Consider the following 12,663-nt stretch of genomic DNA (forward strand, 5'->3'; position numbering starts at 1 on the left):
CTACAACAAAACATGCTAACCTCTCACCATTACCTATAACAGAGGATACAACAAAACATGCTAACCTCTCACCTTTAACCTCAAATAAAAGGTGACATTCTGTACAGTCACCTGATATGAAACATTCTATCTCAAATCCAAAATGCTGGAGCATAGCACCACATTTAAAACTGTAAGCTTCACTATCCAAACACATGTGGTGTGGACTTTGTGTGTCTGGTAAACACATGTGGATCTGGTGAACAGTTATCACTTGTTGACCAACTACAGGAATACTGACCTCAGAGTCTCCAGTCTGCAGTGTGGATCCTCCAGTACAGCAGAGAGCAGCTTCACTCCTGAATCCTTCAGGTCATTGTTACTCAGGTCCAGCTCTCTCAGGTGTGAGGGGTTTGAACTGAGAACTGAGGCCAACACTTTACAGGATGTGTCTGTGAGTTTACAGCCAGTGAGTCTGCCAACACAGAAGAAATACAATGACAGACAGGTTGTATTAAAATGATACGCTTAGCATTCCTTGTTTACGCTGTTACCCGTTTACAAATAATGTGTTGGGTTTGACCTCAGAGCTGAGACCAGAGAAGCACAGCCTTCCTCTGTGACTAGACAGACTGACAGCCTGCCAAGAGCCAAATCATATTAAAACCACACTGCTATTCTTTGGTGGTGAAAATAGTGGCAGTATATTTTTTCAACTTATTCAGATATATCAGTCATGAAACCTGCCATATCTATTCAGAAATTAATGTATCATATTATAAATTACAAATTATCAATGTTTTGCCTGCAGATAGAAATATTTATAGTACAAATTTTTGAGTAGACTGACCAGACCAGTTTAAAAGCAGTATCAGTCAAAAGACAGACAGTGAGGTATCAGATTTAGATTGTATTGAGTATACAGTCCACACCATATCTATTTTGACAGTGAAGATAACATTTTAAATGTGGCTCTAAACTCCAACATTTTGGATTTCAGATCAAATGTTTCATATGAGGTGACAGTATATAATGTAAACTTTTATTTGAGGATATTTTCATACATATCTGTTTCACCATTTGGAAAAATGAAATCACTTTATGTATCTAGTCCCCCCATTTGATTAAGTCATAAGTATTCTGACCAATTAACTCATAGTGTATTAAAATAGTCAAAAGTTTAGTATTTGGTCCCATATTCTTTGACTGCAATGACTACATCAAGCCTGTGACTGCCATGATTGAGAAAGATCTTGAAAAATAATGAGTGAGAAAGTTACAGAGGCTACAACAAAACATGCTAACCTCTCACCATTACCAATAACAAAGGCTACAACAAAACATGCTAACCTCTCACCATTACCAATAACAGAGGCTTCAACAAAACATGCTAACCTCTCACCATTACCAATAACAGAGGCTTCAACAAAACATGCTAACCTCTCACCATTACCAATAACAGAGACTACAACAAAACATGCTAACCTCTCACCATTACCAATAACAGAGGCTACCACAAAACATGCTAACCTCTCACCATTACCAATAACAGAGGCTACAACAAAACATGCTAACCTCTCACCATTACCAATAACAGAGGCTACAACAAAACATGCTAACCTCTCACCATTACCAATAACAGAGGCTACAACAAAACATGCTAACCTCTCACCATTACCAATAACAGAGGCTACAACAAAACATGCTAACCTCTCACCATTAACAGAGGCTACAACAAAACATGCTAACCTCTCACCATTACCAATAACAGAGGCTACAACAAAACATGCTAACCTCTCACCATTACCTATAACAGAGGCTACAACAAAACATGCTAACCTCTCACCATTACCAATAACAGAGGCTACAACAAAACATGCTAACCTCTCACCATTAGCTATAACAGAGGAGGTCTGATCTTTGTGCCTCTGTAACTTTCTCATTTGTCATTATTCACGATTAATTCCTGATTATTCATAATCATGGTAGCATCCACATGAATGTAGAAGTGTTCAGAAACATCTTCTATTCTTACTGACAATACAAGTGAAGTGACTCCAAAATGACAGGACATTATTCACCATTCAGTTTCTATTAGGAAACACATCATCCAAAACACAACCAAGACAAACTGTAAATGCATTCAACAAGTTAGTAGAATCACAAGCTTGATGTAATCACTGCAGGCATGGAATACTGGACCCAACACTAAACTTTTGACTAAATGAATTTGTCCAAATAATTAAGACTTCTTCAAATGGGAGAACTAAACTCAGCAAAAAAACTCACTGTCATTTGTGTTTATTTTCAGCAAACTTAACACGTGTAAATATTTGTTTGAACATAACAACATTCAACAACTGAGACATAAACTGAACAAGTTCCACAGACATGTGACTAACAGAAATGGAATAATGTGTCCCTGAACAAAGTGGGAGGGTCAAAATCAAAAGTAACAGTCAGTATCTGGTGTGGCCACCAGCTGCATCAAGAACTGCAGTGCATCTCTTCCTCATGGACTGCACCAGATTTGCCAGTTCTTGATGTGAGTTGTTACCCCACTCTTCCAGCAAGGCACCTGCAAGTTCCTGGACATTTTTTGTGGGAATGGTCCTAGCCCTCACCCTCCGTTCCAACAGGTCCCAGACGTGCTCAATGTGATTGAGATCCGGGCTCTTTGCTAGCCATGGCAGAACACTGGCATTCCTGTCTTGCAGGAAATCACGCACAGAACAAGCTGTATGGCTGGTGGCATTGTCATGCTGGAGGGTCATGTCAGGAAGAGCCTGCAGGAAGGGTACCACATGAGAGAGGAGGATGTCTTCCCTGTAACGCACAGCGTTGAGATTGCCTGCAATGACAACAAGCTCAGTCCGATGATGCTGTGACACACAGCCCCAGACCATGACGGACCCTCCACCTCCAAATCAATCCCGTTCCAGAGTACAGGCCTCGGTGTAACGCTAATTCCTTCGACGATAAACGCGAATCCGACCATCACCCCTGGTGAGCCAAAACCTCGACTCGTCAGTGAAGAGCACTTTTTGCCAGTCCTGTCTGGTCCAGCGACGGTGGGTTTGTGCCCATAGGCGACGTTGTTGCCGGTGATGTCTGGTGAGGACCTGCCTTACAACAGGTCTACAAGCCCTCAGTCCAGCCTATCTCAGCCTGTTGCGGACAGTCTGAGCACTGATGGAGGGATTGTGCATTCCTGGTGTAACTCGGGCAGTTGTTGCCATCTTGTACCTGTCCCGCAGGTGTGATGTTCGGATGTACCGATCCTGCGCAGGTGTTGTTACACGTGGTCTGCCACTGCAAGGACAATCAGCTGTCCGTCCTGTCTCCCTGTAGCACTGTCTTAGGCATCTCATAGTACGGACATTGCAATGTATTGCCCTGGCCACATCTGCAGTCCTTGTGCCTCCTTGCAGCATGGCTAAGGCACGTTCACGCAGATGAGCAGGGACCCTGGGCAACTTTCTTTTGGTGTTTTTCAGAGTCAGTAGAAAGGCCTCTTTCGTGTCCTAAGTTTTCATAACTGTGACCTTAATTGCCTACCGTCTGTAAGCTGTTAGTGTCTTAACGACCATTCCACAGGTGCATGTTCATTATTGTTTATGGTTCATTGAACAAGCATGGGAAACAGTGCTTAAACCCTTTTCAATAAAGATCTGTGAAGTTAATTGGATTTTTATGAATTATCTTTGAAAGACAGGGTCCTGAAAAAGGGATGTTTCTTTTTTTGCTGAGTTTAGATGCATAAAGTGCTTTCATATCTAAACGGTAAAAAATAAAGTCTTGGCCAAAAGTTTTGAGAATGACACAAATATTAATTTTCACAAAGTCTGCTGCCTCAGTTTGTATGATGGCAATTTGCGTATACTCCAGAATGTTATGAAGAGTGATCAGATGAATTGCAAATGATTGGCAAGTCCCTCTTTGCCATGCAAATGAACTGAATCCCCCAAAAAACATTTCCACTGCATTTCAGCCCTGCCACAAAAGGAACAGCTGACATCATGTCAGTGATTCTCTCGGTAACACAGGTGTGAGTGTTGACGAGGACAAGGCTGGAGATCTCTCTGTCATGCTGATTGAGTTCGGATAACAGACTGGAAGCTTCAAAAGGAGGGTGGTGCTTGGAATCATTGTTCTTCCTCGGTCAAACATGGTTACCTGCAAGGAAACACGTGTCGTCATCATTGCTTTGCACAAAAAGGGCTTCACAGGCAAGGATATTGCTGCCAGTAAGATTGCACCTAAATCAACCATTTATCGGATCATCAAGAACTTCAAGGAGAGCGGTTCAATTGTTGTGAAGAAGGCTTCAGGGCACCCAAGAAAGTCCAGCAAACGCCAGGACCGTCTCCTAAAGTTGATTCAGCTGCGGGATTGGGGCACCACCAGTACAGAGCTTGCTCAAGAATGGCAGCAGGCAGGTGTGAGTGCATCTGCACGCACAGTGAGGCGAAGACTTTCGGAGGATGGCCTGGTGTCAAGAAGGTCAGCAAAGAAGCCACTTCTCTCCAGGAAAAATATCAGGGACAGACTGATATTCTGCAAAAGGTACAGGGATTGGACTGCTGAGGACTGGGGTAAAGTCATTTTCTCTGATGAATCCCCTTTCCGATTGTTTGGGGCATCCGGAAAAAAACTTGTCCGGAGAAGACAAGGTGAGCACTATCATCAGTCCTGTGTCATGCCAACAGTAAAGCATCCTGAGACCATTCATGTGTGGGGTTGCTTCTCAGCCAAGGGAGTGGGCTCACTCACAATTTTGCCAAAGAACACAGCCATGAATAAAGAATGGTACCAACACATCCTCCGAGAGCAACTTCTCCCAACCATCCAGGAACAGTTTGGTGACGAACAATGCCTTTTCCAGCATGATGGAGCACCTTGCCATAAGGCAAAAGTGATAACTAAGTGGCTCGGGGAACAAAGCATCGATATTTTGGGTCCATGGCCAGGAAACTCCCTAGACCTTAATCCAATTGAGAACTTGTGGTCAATCCTCAAGAGGCAGGTGGACAAACAAAAACCCACAAATTCCGACAAACTCCAAGCATTGATTACGCAAGAATGGGCTGCCATCAGTCAGGATGTGGCCCAAAGTTAATTGACAGCATGCCAGGGCGGATTGCAGAGGTCTTGAAAGAGAAGGGTCAACACTACAAATATTGACTCATTGCTTCAACTTCATGTGATTGTCAATAAAAGCCTTTGACACTTATGAAATTCTTCTAATTATACTCCAGTATCCCACAGTAAAATCTGACTAAAATATCTAAAGACAATGAAGCAGCGGACTTTGTGAAAAATAATATTTTTGTCATTCTCAAAACTTTTGGCCATAACTGTATATGTATGAATACCTTTAAATAAAAGGTGACATTCTGTACTGTCACCTAATATGAAACATTCTATCTCAAATCCAGAATGCTGGAGCATAGCACCACATTTAATACTATAAGCTTCACTGTTCAAACACATGTGGTGTGGACTATGTGTGTCTGGTAAACACATGTGGATCTGGTGAACAGTTATCCCTTGTTGACCAACTACAGGAATACTGACCTCAGAGTCTCCAGTTTACAGTGGGGATCCTCCAGTCCAGCACAGAGCAGCTTCACCCCTGAATCCTTCAGGTCATTGTTACTCAGGTCCAGCTCTCTCAGGTGTGAGGGGTTTGAACTGAGAACTGAGGCCAACACTTTCCAGGATGTGTCTGTGATTTTACAGCCAGTGAGTCTGTAATCACAGAAGAAATACAATGACAGACAGGTTGTATTAAAATGATACGCTTAGCTTTCCCTGTTTGCGCTGTTACCCGTTTACAAATAATGTGTTGGGTTTGACCACAGAGCTGAGACCAGAGAAGCACAGCCTTCCTCTGTGACTAGACAGCCTGACAGCCTGCAAAGAGTCAAATCATATTAAAATCACACTGCTATTCTTTGGTGGTGAAAATAGTGGCAGTATATTTCTTCAGATAGAAACATGTATAGTACAAATATTTGAGTAGACTCACCAGACCAGTTTAAAAAGCAGTATCAGTCAAAAGACAGACAGTGAGGTATCAGATTTAGATTGTATTGAGTATACAGTCCACACCATATCTATTTTGACAGTGAAGCAAACATTTTAAATGTGGCTCTATACTCCAACATTTAGGATTTTAGATCAAATGTTTCATATGAGGTGACAGTATATAATGTCACCTTTTATTTGAGGGTATTTTAATACATACAGTTGAAGTCAGAAGTTTACATACAGTGGGGCAAAAAGTATTTAGTCAGCCACCAATTGTGCAAGTTCTCCCACTTAAAAAGATGAAAATCACATTGTAGGATTTTTAATGAATTTATTTGCAAATTATGGTGGAAAATAAGTATTTGGTCAATAACAAAAGTTTATCTCAATACTTTGTTATATACCCTTTGTTGGCAATGACACAGGTCAAATGTTTTCTGTAAGTCTTCACAAGGTTTTCACACACTGTTGCTGGTATTTTGGCCCATTCCTCCATGCAGATCTCCTCTAGAGCAGTGATGTTTTGGGGCTGTCGCTGGGCAACACGGACTTTCAACTCCCTCCAAAGATTTTCTACGGGGTTGAGATCTGGAGACTGGCTAGGCCACTCGAGGACCTTGAAATGCTTCTTACGAAGCCACTCCTTCGTTGCCCGGGCGGTGTGTTTGGGATCATTGTCATGCTGAAAGACCCAGCCACGTTTCATCTTCAATGCCCTTGCTGATGGAAGGAAGTTTTCACTCAAAAACATGGCCCCATTCATTCTTTCCTTTACACGGATCAGTCGTCCTGGTCCCTTTGCAGAAAAACAGCCCCAAAGCATGATGTTTCCACCCCCATGCTTCACAGTAGGTATGGTGTTCTTTGGATGCAACTCAGCATTCTTTGTCCTCCAAACACGACAAGTTGAGTTTTTACCAAAAAGTTATATTTTGGTTTCATCTGACCATATGACATTCTCCCAATCCTCTTCTGGATCATCCAAATGCTCTCTAGCAAACTTCAGACGGGCCTGGACATGTACTGGCTTAAGCAGGGGGACACATCTGGCACTGCAGGATTTGAGTCCCTGGCGGCGTAGTGTGTTACTGATGGTAGGCTTTGTTACTTTGGTCCCAGCTCTCTGCAGGTCATTCACTAGGTCCCCCCGTGTGGTTCTGGGATTTTTGCTCACCGTTCTTGTGATCATTTTGACCCCACGGGGTGAGATCTTGTGTGGAGCCCCAGATCGAGGGAGATTATCAGTGGTCTTGTATGTCTTCCATTTCCTAATAATTGCTCCCACAGTTGATTTCTTCAAACCAAGCTGCTTACCTATTGCAGATTCAGTCTTCCCAGCCTGGTGCAGGTCTACAATTTGGTTTCTGGTGTCCTTTGACAGCTCTTTGGTCTTGGCCATAGTGGAGTTTGGAGTGTGACTGTTTGAGGTTGTGGACAGGTGTCTTTTATACTGATAACAAGTTCAAACAGGTGCCATTAAGCTCTCTGGGCTAGGGGGGACGAATTCGTCCCACCTACGCAACAGCCAGTCTAATCCAGTAGCGCAATTTTCAAATACCTTAAAAATCCTATTACTTCAATTTCTCAAACATATGACTATTTTACAGCTATTTAAAGACAAGACTCTCGTTAATCTAACCACACTGTCTGATTTCAAAAAGGCTTTACAACGAAAACAAAACATTAGATTATGTCAGCAGAGTACCAAGCCAGAAATAATCAGACACCCATTTTTCAAGCTAGCATATAATGTCACAAAAACCCAGAAGACAGCTAAATGCAGCACTAACCTTTGAGGATCTTCATCAGATGACAACTCTAGGACATTATGTTATACAATACATGCATGTTTTGTTCAATCAAGTTCATATTTATATCAAAAACCAGCTTTTTACATTAGCATGTGACGTTCAGAACTAGCATACCCCCGCAAACTTCCGGCGAATCACTAACAATTTACTAAATTACTCACGATAAACGTTCACAAAAAGCATAACAATTATTTTAAGAATTATAGATACAGAACTCCTCTATGCACTCGATATGTCCGATTTTAAAATAGCTTTTTGGTGAAAGCACATTTTGCAATATTCTAAGTACATAGCCCAGCCATCACGGGCTAGCTATTTAGACACCCGGCAAGTTTAGCACTCACCAATATCAGATTTAATATTACAAAAGTTTGATTACCTTTTGTTGTCTTCATCAGAATGCACTCCCAGGACTGCTACTTCAATAACAAATGTTGGTTTGGTCCAAAATAATCCATCGTTATATCCGAATAGCGGCGTTTTGTTCGTGCGTTCCAGAAGCTGTCCGAAATGGTAAATCAGGGTCGCGCGCATGGCGCAATTCGTGACAAAAAAAATCTAAATATTCCATTACCGTACTTCGAAGCATGTCAACCTCTGTTTAAAATCCATTTTTATGCCATTTTTCTCGTAAAAAGCGATAATATTCCGACCGGGAATGTCCATTTAGCTAAACAGAGGAAAGAAAACAAGGCTTTCGGTCGACGCGGGCACGAGCCTGAGTCTCACAGTACTGTAACCAGCCACTACCCAAACGCGCTACTTTGTTTCAGCCAGAGCCTGCAAAGCCACGATTCAGCGTTTTGCCGCCTTCTGAGAGCCTATGGCAGCCGTAGGAAGTGTCACGGGACAGCTAAGATCCTCACTCTTCAATAAACAGAGACAAGAAGAACGACACCTTGTCAGACAGGCCACTTCCTGCATGAAATCTTCTCAGGTTTTTGCCTGCCATATGAGTTCTGTTATACTCAAAGACACCATTCAAACAGTTTTAGAAGCTTTAGGGTGTTTTCTATCCAAAGCCAATAATTATATGCATATTCTAGTTACTGGGCAGGAGTAGTAACCAGATTAAATCGGGTACGTTTTTTATCCAGCCGTGTCAATACTGCCCCCTAGCCCTACAGGTTAATACAGTTAACGGGTGGAGGACAGAGGAGCCTCTTAAAGAAGAAGTTAAAGGTCTGTGAGAGCCAGACATCTTGCTTGTTTGTAGGTGACCAAATACTTATTTTCCACCATAATTTGCAAATAAATTCATTAAAAATCCTACAATGTGATTTTCTGGATTTTTTTCTCATTTTGTCTGTCATAGTTGACGTGTACCTATGATGAAAATTACAGGCCTCTCTCATCTTTTTAAGTGGGAGAACTTGCACAATTGGTGGCTGACTAAATACTTTTTTGCCCCACTGTACACCTTAGCCAAATACATTTTTACAATTCCTGACATTTAATCCTCGTAAAAATCCCCTGTTTTAGGTCAGTTAGGATCACCACTTTATTTTAAGAATGTGAAATGTCAGAATAATAGTAGAGAGAATGATTAATTTCAGCTTTTAGTTCTTTCATCACATTCCCAGTGGGTCAGAAGTTTACATACACTCAATTAGTATTTGGTAGTTTTGCCTTTAAATGGTTTAACTTGGGTCAAACGTTTCGGGTAGCCTTCCACAAGCTTCCCACAATAAGTTGGGTGAATTTTGGCCAATTCCTCCTGACAGAGCTGGTGTAACTGAGTCAGGTTTGTAGGCCTCTTGCTCGCACACGCTTTTTCAGTTCTGCCCACAAATTTTCTATAGGATTGAGGTCAAGGTTTTGTGATGGCCACTCCAATACCTTGACTTTGTTGTCCTTAATCCATTTTGCCACAACTTTGGAAGTATGCTTGGGGTCATTGTCCATTTGGAAGACCCATTTGTGACCAAGCTTTAACTTCCTGACTGATGTCTCGAGATGTTGCTTCAATATATCCACAATTTTCCTGCCTCATGATGCCATCTATTTTGTGAAGTGCGCCAGTCCCTCCTGCATCAAAGCACCCCCACAACATGATGCTGCACGGTTGGGATGGTGTTCTTTGGCTTGCAAGCCTCCCCTTTTTCCTACAAACATAATGATGGTCATTATGGCCAAACAGTTCTTGTATTGTTTCATCTGACCAGAGGACATTTCTCCAAAAAGTACGATCTTTGTCCCCATGTGCAGTTGCAAACCGTAGTCTGGCTTTTTTTATGGTGGTTTTGGAGCAGTGGCTTCTTCCTTGCTGAGCAACCTTTCAGATTATGTCGATATATGACTCGTTTTACTGTGGATATAAATACTTTTGTACCTGTTTCCTCCATCTTCACAAGATCCTTTGCTGTTGTTCTGGGATTGATTTGCACCAAAGTAAATTAATCTCTAGGAGACAGAACGCGTCTCCTTCCTGAGCGGAATGGCGTCTGTGTGGTCCCATGGTGTTTAGACTTGCATACTATTGCTTGAACAGATGAACGTGTTACCTTCAGGCGTTTGGAAATTGTGAACCATACTTGTGGAGGTCTACAATTTTATTTCTGAGATCTTGGCAGATTTCTTTTCATTTTCCCATGATGTCAAGCAAAGAGGCACTGAGTTTGAAGGTAGGCCTTGAAATACATCCAAATTATGTCAATTAGCCTACCAGATGTTTCTAAAGCCATAACATAAAAAAATCATGAATAAATCATGAATCAGAATGAGTGAGAAAGTTACAGAGGCCACAACAAAACATGTTAACCTCTCACCATTACCAATATCAGAGGCTACAACAAAACATGCTAACCTCTCACCATTACCAATAACAGAGGCTACAACAAAACATGCTAACCTCTCACCATTACCAATAACAGAGGCTACAACAAAACATGCTAACCTCTCACCATTACCAATAACAGAGGATACAACAAAACATGCTAACCTCTCACCATTACCAATAACAGAGGATACAACAAAACATGCTAACCTCTCACCATTACCAATAACAGAGGCTACAACAAAACATGCTAACCTCTTACCATTACCAATAACAGAGAATACAACAAAACAGCTAACCTCACCATTACCAATAACAGAGGCTACAACAAAACATGCTAACCTCTCACCATTACCAATAACAGAGGCTACAACAAAACATGCTAACCTCTCACCATTACCAATAACAGAGGCTACAACAAAACATGCTAACCTCTCACCTTTAACCTCAAATAAAAGGTGACATTCTGTACTGTCACCTGATATGAAACATTCTATCTCAAATCCAAAATGCTGGAGCATAGCACCACATTTAAAACTGTAAACTTCACTGTCCAAACACATTTGGTGTGGACTTTGTGTGTCTGGTAAACACATGTGGATCTGGTGAACAGTTATCACTTGTTGACCAACTACAGGAATACTGACCTCAGAGTCTCCAGTTTACAGTGGGGATTCCCCAGTCCATCAGAGAGCAGCTTCACTCCTGAATCCTTCAGGTCATTGTTACTCAGGTCCAGCTCTCTCAGGTGTGAGGGGTTTGAACTGAGAACTGAGGCCAACACTTTACAGGATGTGTCTGTGAGTTTACAGCCAGTGAGTCTGCCAACACAGAAGAAACACAATGACAGACAGGTTGTATTAAAATGATACGCTTAGCTTTCTCTGCTTACACTGTTACCCGTTTACAAATAATGTGTTGGGTTTGACCACAGAGCTGAGACCAGAGGAGCACAGCCTTCCTCTGTGACTAGACAGCCTGACAGCCTGCAAAGAGTCAAATCATATTAAAATCACACTGCTATTCTCTGGTGGTGAAAATAGTGGCAGTATATTTCTTCAACATATTCAGATACATCAGTGTCCTGACACCTGCCATATCTACTCATAAATTAAAGTATCATATTATAAATTACAAATTATCAAAGTTTTTCCTGCAGATAGAAACATGTATAGTACAAATATTTGAGTAGACTGACCAGACCAGTTTAAAAGCAGTATCAGTCAAAAGACAGACAGTGAGGTATCAGATTTAGATTGTATTGAGTATACAGTCCACACCATATCTATTTTGACAGTGAAGATAACATTTTAAATGTGGCTCTAAACTCCAACATTTTGGATTTCAGATCAAATGTTTCATATGAGGTGACAGTATATAATCCTCCTGTGAATGATAGTTTTTGCCTGCCTCACTAATGATGCCTTTTGCCGTTTCCCTGCCTGTACTGTTGCCTTTTTGGACCCCCTGTGTATGACCTTCTGCCTGCCCCTGGACCCAGCTACCTGCCTCCTCCTGTGGTCCTTTACAATAAACACCTGCTGAGCCCTGCGCTTGAAACCAGCTCTCTGTCTCCCGTCGTGTTCATTACAGATGGTGACTGGAGTCATTTTATTTACAAGTGAGTAGATAACATGTTTCTAAACACTACTAAAAGCATCCTGATGATGCCATGATTAAGAAAAATCATGAATGAATCATGAATAATAGTGAGAAAGTTACAGAGGCTACAACAAAACATGCTAACCTCTCACCATTACCAATAACAGAGGCTACAACAAAACATGCTAACCTCTCACCATTACCAATAACAGAGGCTACAACAAAACATGCTAACCTCTCACCATTACCAATAACAGAGGCTACAACAAAACATGCTAACCTCTCACCATTACCAATAACAGAGGCTACAACAAAACATGCTAACCTCTCACCATTACCAACAACAGAGGCTACAACAAAACATGCTAACCTCTCACCATTACCAATAACAGAGACTACAACAAAACATGCTAACCTCTCACCATTACCAATAACAGAGACTACAACAAAACATGCTAACCT

At 41.6% G+C, this 12,663-nt stretch overlaps 1 long non-coding RNA gene across 1 annotated transcript; it reads right to left on the bottom strand.

The window, feature by feature from the left end:
- Positions 1 to 438: 438 nt before the first annotated feature.
- On the bottom strand, positions 439 to 11,363 carry LOC123735039 (uncharacterized). Its single transcript, XR_006765224.1, has 3 exons — positions 11,247 to 11,363; positions 5,557 to 5,730; positions 439 to 454 (listed from the first exon to the last, which is right to left on the bottom strand). It is a non-coding gene; the product is annotated as an uncharacterized lncRNA (long non-coding RNA).
- Between the last annotated feature and the right edge of the window lie 1,300 nt (positions 11,364 to 12,663).

Source organism: Salmo salar, unplaced genomic scaffold (assembly GCF_905237065.1).
Source record: "Salmo salar unplaced genomic scaffold, Ssal_v3.1, whole genome shotgun sequence".
Taxonomy (NCBI): Eukaryota; Metazoa; Chordata; class Actinopteri; order Salmoniformes; family Salmonidae; genus Salmo; species Salmo salar.